Source organism: Vigna unguiculata, chromosome 2, assembly GCF_037176805.1.
Source record: "Vigna unguiculata cultivar grain cowpea cultivar isolate G323 ecotype 2 chromosome 2, ASM3717680v1, whole genome shotgun sequence".
NCBI lineage: Eukaryota > Viridiplantae > Streptophyta > Magnoliopsida > Fabales > Fabaceae > Vigna > Vigna unguiculata.
The window spans coordinates 17,733,119-17,740,824 of NC_140793.1; the positions used below are offsets into that span (position 1 = coordinate 17,733,119).

General features: G+C 32.5%; 1 pseudogene; it reads left to right on the plus strand.

The window, feature by feature from the left end:
- The first annotated feature begins 935 nt into the window (after nt 1-935).
- LOC146888377 (uncharacterized) lies at nt 936-1,625 on the plus strand (annotated as a pseudogene).
- The last annotated feature ends 6,081 nt before the right edge of the window (nt 1,626-7,706 follow it).

Genomic DNA, 7,706 nt, shown 5'->3' on the forward strand with positions numbered 1-7,706 from the left:
CCTTAAAGAGTACGCAAGAAGAGGGTCACAAAATCCACATGAACAGTTTAATCATCGTCATTCATCTTTGACAAATGTCATTGAAAGATCATTTGGTGTTTGGGAAAAACGATTTCCCATTATAGGATGTGGAACTAAACCTCATTAGAATTTGAGACAATGACAAATATAGTTTTAGCATGTTGCATTCTCCAGAATACCCTACGCGGTTTAGACAATGATTAATCTTTGATGGAGGAGATCGATCGTGACTTGATGGAAAATCAAGATGATGTACGACACGCTCGAGCATATGAAGATGACTATAGAGTTGGTTGTAATATTAGGGATGATATAACAAATCATATATGGATTACTTACCAAAACAATTAACTTTATGTACTTAAATCAACTTGTTTTGAATTCTTTTACTTAATTAATAAATTTGTGTTTTGTTAAATTCTAAATTACTGTGCTTTCCTAGGTTTTTTTCCATTAGGTATTAGGAAATGAATAGGGCAAAGGGAGCTATTGTCGACTCTTCTGTGGGGATACAAGAGATCACAAAATGGACAGAGGACATGGACGAGCGATTTCTTAGTGCAATGATAGATGAAAGTCGAATAGGCAACAAAGTTTATAGGAGTTGGACAACACACGCATACCATAATATGGTACATCATCTTCACCAATCCGGGTTTGGTGGAGTATCAAAAAATAATCTAAAAAATAGACCAAAAGTATTGAAAGAGAGATGGTGCAATGTTTTGACTTATTTTCTTCACTAAGTGGATTTGCTTGGAATGATCAATCTAGATGTTTTGAGGTAGGGGCTGAAATTTGTCCAAATTATGTTATTGGTGTGGTTCAATTAAATGCTACATATTGTAATTTTAATAATAGGTATTCAACTGTAATTTCAAGCTAAGCCAAATGCAGATAACTAGAGGGTGACCATGATTAGACACTATGATATGACAGAGGATTTATGGGTAGCTGATCGAGCGACAAGGGGTGCAGTGCGAACAACATTTCAAGCGCGACATATGCACCAACAACAACGATTGGAGGATGATTTAAACGATCAAATGGAGTATATACCCGAGGAACCTTCGTTTGAAGGAGGTTCTCACCCGAGTCAACCTTCACCAATACATATGGATGAGTACAGCCCAGGCCCCACTCAATTTGTGCCATTTGTCCCATCCGGTAGCACATCAGGTTCCCGAGGTTCAAAACGCAAAGCCTCAATGGTTGATTTAATGGACTCACAGTTTGAAAAGCTAACTACAAAACTCGACGACTTCATGGATGTTATGAGATCAAGTAATTGTCATTTTGAGAAAATATCATGCGTGGCAGAGCACCAAGTAATCGCCTTTGAAAGACGTAATGACATTCTTACTGAGCAAGTGGGGATGATGAAACGGAATGCAACTTTCCAATATACTGAAAGGAACATATGGGAAATGCTAGTACAAATGAATATACATAAAGATATTATTATGGACTAGTGCCACGAATTCATGTGCACTCGTCCGGGGTATACCAAAATGTTAATGGGCATGCCACCTGATTGACGTTGGCCTAAATTAATTAACATAATGAAGGGGATGTACTTCAAATGGATGATTGTCATTTATTAGTTGTAATAACAAACTTTGTTTGTTTTGAACTATTCGTGTACTTCGTTTGTTTTGAATTATTCGCGTACTTTGTTTCTTTTGAATAGTCAAGTACTTTGTTTGTTTTCAATCACTCAAGTTATCAACTATTGACGTAATTTATTTTTTTTATGTTTAATTTCACTCTCATTGTTTTATTTTATTTGACTTTATTTTTTTCTTTATATTTTGACTTAAAAGTTCATTTAAAATGACTTTTTTCATCGTCGCATACAAGAAATAAAAATCGAAAAGGAAAAAAGGCGGCCATAAAGGAAGATCCTCCATCATGAAAAAAGCCTCTGGTGAAAATTTTTTTAGACCAAAGACGTTTCTTAAGCGATTATCGTCAAATGGAGCATTATGCAAATGATTTTTATATTCGAAGGATTATGAACCAAAAGTTATGAATTTTGAATCTTTAGTTGCATTTGATCTGTATTTCCATCATCGCCTATTATTTAAAAGTTGTCTACGTTCGTAGCATTGGATGCTCCATTCTATCCAGATCTTATCAAAGTGTTATACTCAAATCTAAGAATCTTAGTTAATGGATACCTACTGAGTGAGGTTAGTAGGACCAAAATTAAACTAAATATTGATGATTGGTTTAATATTGTCTATTTGAAGTATCAAGGTCAAAAAGTCTCCTTCACAGATTTACCAGAAGACCTTTCGTTGGACCGTGACATGGCATTGACTTCAATAGTGAGACCAGAAATGCAAGGTCAACGTCTGAAAACTGCGAGATCTTTTAACATAAATGACAAACTACTACATTACATGGTGTCGAGTATATTGACACAAAAGGTTATTAATTTTGCTAACCTTTTACAAGAGGACATTTTTATGATTTCGGTATTGAAAAATAACATTTGCATTAATTGGCCAAATCATATCATGTAATATATGCTAAAATGCAAGGGTAGTGATTCACCTCTTCCTTATGGTATCTTGATAACTAGAATCATGCAATATAGTGGAGTAGACCTTTTTGTCGAGACAAGCACAATAATGGGGTCTAGACACCATTTCACAACAAATTCTTTGAAAAAGCTAAATATAATTAATGTTAACGGTGCATGGCAACATCATCATGGAAATGAGGTTGATTCACCTTAAGAAGAACCACAAAATCCTTTGCCAGAAGTGACTACAAATATTGAACTTCTAAGTCAAATATGGGGGGAGTGTAACACTTGCAACATGTTGATGTTATTGAAGAAAAGTTTAGCAATTTTACCATTGATATAAATCGACAAATGGAAGAAGTCAATTTCAATGTCAACCAAATTCTTCACAAATTAGAGGACTAACAAAACTCTAATCACAAACTTTTAGTGCATAAATGTATTGCGTATTTCATTTCAAGTACTTCAATTATATTTGATTTTCTAATACTTGTTAACACATTTTTACTATTAGTTTGACTTATGTGTGTAGGAAACTCCAATGGATTAAAGAATAACTGAATTAGTAGAATAAGCAAATGACCTACACAAAGGATGTCTACTATTATTGATCATCAAGTTCCAGCTTTTGAGCACTGATTTTCCCCCAAGGAACATCTAAACAACATAATTAGTGATACATCATGTTAGTATACCTCATTGCAAATTTTGGACTTATTAGCAACAATGAATATTTCAAATGACGACTTATTTAGATAGTGCCATGACTCAGTGACGGATCTTGACTAAGATTTTTGGGGGAACCAAAATAATATACTTAAAATTTATATATTTAACATTTTTGTCACTCATTCACTTAAAATTTATACATAATTTAATATAATTATAACTATAACAGAAAATACACATATCTAAATGATTGTCATTCGTTTTTTCATATTCTTGAACTTAACAAATAATTGAATCATAACTAAATTTTTCAGCTATTTTTGTTCAATGTAAATAATCATATTATATGTAAAATATTCATTTTTCATTTTACTAATGTACACATATCAATTCAAAAGTCATCACAAACTTTCATTTCATCATTGTTATGCTTATGCCATGAGCAACCTTATTGTCTTGTTCTCATCTTCCCGTCTTTTTAATCAATTTTAAAAAAGGAATTTATTCTTTTATTTATTATCAATATACCTATTTATAAAACAAGTTTAAGACCAATTTTTTTTATTATAATATAATTAAAAATTGGTAGACATAATTACTAAAAAAAGTATGATAATCAAGTTACAATTAAAAAATCCTTTATAAAAAATCACATAATACATTATTTGCTCTTCTATATTCATAAAAAATGAATATACAAAAGGATAATGAGATAAAAAAAAAAGGCTAAATATTAAACAATTATTGCACTACCAAGTGAGACAAGATAAATTTTTTTCTTTAAGAATCAGAGAAGAGATGAAAAAAAATGAGAGTAGAGATAATAAGTTTCTGTTTAACTTTTTTTTTATTCATTAACAAAAGAAATCATGTAAGGATGAGAGATGAGTACAACACGTAAAAAAGCTCAATAAACAATGTGAAGAGAAAATAAAAATTAATTTTAAGTGTACTATTATCTAATTTAAAGTGATAATTATAATTTTAAAAATTTAAAAAATATAAATAATTTAAAAATTTTAAATATATATAATTTTAAAAAAGTTAAAAAAATTTGTGGTGGGGGGGGGGTGGGGGGGCGTGGCTCCCGCCTGCCCCATCTTGGCTCTCCACCATTGTGTAACACCTCATTTAATTAATAAACGTAATTAAAGGAAGCGTTACACAGAAGAATACAGAAGCGCAATCCTGGAGTTCAAACACCAATCCTTACAAAAAACCAAGGCACACCACGATGCCAAAAAGGAACAAGATATAAAGTTCAATAGAATCATATAGGAATTTAAAAGACAGACTAGTACATGGGCCATAGACCTACAGAAAAGTCCAATAAAAACATGAAGTTCAGCCCAAGTAGACTATGCAGTGGAATCATCTCTTCCCTGTTGACCTCGAGTATCTCACGCATCTGCTCCCATCAATAAATTGATGATCATCGCAAAAGTAGAAGAACAATATACAAGCAATCAAACAAGGAAAGGGTAAGCTAGAGTAGAAAACAAATTATCATGCAGTCACATACTATTACCCAATCCAAGCAATATTTATATATCATCCAAACATGTTATGACTTTCTCAAGCAATACACTAGACTCTGACTCGACTCATCCGGATACATATAATATGGTCAGATTCAGCGAATGCTTGCGCTTGTGGTGGATACCTCTGCTCACCCCCGAGTTGCTCACCCCCAAGCTAAGTGTTACAAGTGTTACAATGTTTCAATCCCCCACATACAAGGTTAGCCCTTAATGGGTTTCAGGCCTCCTGCTACTCTCACCACAAGAGTCAGTTCGCTCTAAGTGAGACTAATTGACTCCTTAGAGTGTCAAGATGCAACCTTGAATCCTTACTAGACTATATAAATGGGCACCACCATGGAGACCCACTAACAGAGGCCATGGAATTACATCCCGACCACTAAAGTACGACCTTGAAATTTCACCTAGGGATTTCAAGGAATTACGCACTGATCACAGACCAAACATAATGAAATAACCAGGTAATAATTATCATGCATGTATTTATATTATGTCAACCTTTATAACCAACCTCTTTCATATTTCAGTTCAAACCCATACCAACTCATCATACTCCATCCATAAGTATAGAATTTCAACTCATCTCATTACCATGCCACTTTCATAACCAACCATTTCATGTTCATTACATGCCAAGAATTATTCAAGTTTATCATTCACAACTCATACACCCTCCCACTCATGCATATTCATTTCCCTCATTCCATTATATAATAATCCAAACAAATGCAAGCCAAACATCCAAGAATAGGGAAAACATCAAACCAGAACGCACTCTCGCCTAACTCTTCGCTCAAGCTGAAGGGTCTCGCTCAAGAGAGAGGTTCTCTAGCTAAGGCGAGCTCCCTTCGCCTAGGCGAGAGCTTGACACACAAAAATAGTGGCCTTTATGCATTCTCGCTTAGGCGAGACACCCCTAGCGTGAGCGAGACGCTCGCTCGCTCAAAACTAAGCTAGTCGCTTGAGCGACCACTCGCGTGAAAAGGTCTGGGCGAGTCTCTGCTCATCTCTCCTAAGCGATGCAAGCTCGCTTGGGCGAGATTATTAGATCTCGCCACTATTTCCCTACAACAGCCACACATACTAATCCAAACCAACATATTAAAACAATCCATGCATTCACAACATCACACCAACCATAGACTTGTAAAACAACAGTAGAACAATAGGAAAAACGAAATACATGAGTAAACCTTAGCTTCCCTTACCTGGAATAAGCTAGTATAGGACCTCGACACCAACCACAGACACAACAGCTCTAGGAATAGGCTTAGAAGGCTGGAAAAACAACAGAACAGATCACAGATGAGCTCGCTACAGAACTCTAGCTGTGAAAACACAAAAATATACTAAGGGGAAAGTGGTATGAGTTGAAGAGTAACTTACGCGGGACACGACTAAGCTTGAGTGAACTTGACGGAGGCTGGAGATCAAACCCTAGTAAAGGGTTGTGGCTGCTCTAAGAGGGGATAGGAGATCTGTTTTTGCAAAATGAGTGGAAAGAAAGCGTTAGGACAGATTAGGGTCTTTGGCTCCTTATGGGCCAGCCCTAGGCCCGATTGAGTTGGGACAGTCCCTTGAATTTAGGGTATAATAATAATAAAGAAAATTAGTGGGTCTTACACACTGCCATGACTTTCTTTTTTCACACCCGTCCTATATTAGATGTCTTATGGGGATGTCGACACATCGTCCATGGAATATGTTTCAAACTTATATGAATAAAGCACCATGGATCAGGGATGATAACAAATATTTTATATTATATACACATATTATGTTTTCCTTATTAATTTTAGTTTACTTTATTAATTTTATGTTCTTTTGTTGAAATAAATTTCTTTATGACTATTGCAATCACTTGAATTTTATTCATTATGGAAACAAAATAATATAAATTATTTCTAATATGAATATATTAGAGACTGTAATTTTAGGACATGATTTAGTGTATTGAAATCTTGTTTAAATTAATTTTAAAATTTATTTTAATCGTGTTTAATGAATACAATAGTTTTTATGTTTTTTTAAATTTTTAAATAAATTTATCTTTTAATTTAAAATTATTTTTTTAATACATTTTTCAAAAAAAAAATGTTTTTTTTTCAAATTTTATATCATCGTATATCTTTGTCTAAAGATTTTGTTTTTAAATATTTGTTAATTATTTAATTAAAGAGTTAAAATAATGTTTTTAATTTCTTCTAGTCTTTAAAATTTGTTATGTTTTTTTTAATTTATGTGAAAATATCATTTATTTAAAATTTTTAGATAATTTTGTTTTTAAATATTTACAAATTTTATTTTTTTTAACAAATAAATATATGTATTTTTAGTTTTAATTTCTTAATAAAATTAAATACTAAAATATTATTAAATAATTTTAATAATGTAAAGTTTAATTTAAGATGAGTTTAAATTGGTAATTAAAGAAATTATATATTTTTTTGAAGGATTTTGAGATGTGTTCTTCATATTGTGTCATGACATGTTATTTTTTATGTCCATGGTTATACAGCCGCGGCACACTTGTGATTGTGCTAGTTTAAATAAAAATAAGAACTGCTATTTGTTATTTGTTTTAAATATACCTAATAATTTAAAATTTGTTCTCACACGAAACAAGTTGATAATACAAAAAATATATATATATATATATATATATATATATATATATATATATTTAAAACTAACAACAACTTTGAGAGACAGAAAGACTATTTTGAAGAACTTTTTTGCTTTATTAATATTGAAATCTCACTTCAAATTTTGACCAGAAAGGCAGAAACGCGGGATAGTAGTTGAAGTGTGTGGTCCTTAACTTTTTTTTTTTTTTTACCTTACCTCTGAGTCCACGATGCCTATATTTGACGAATAAAAAAGTGAAGTCAATGGTCAGAAACGTAGGCTAAAACATTTGTCTATATATACATTCTCATTCT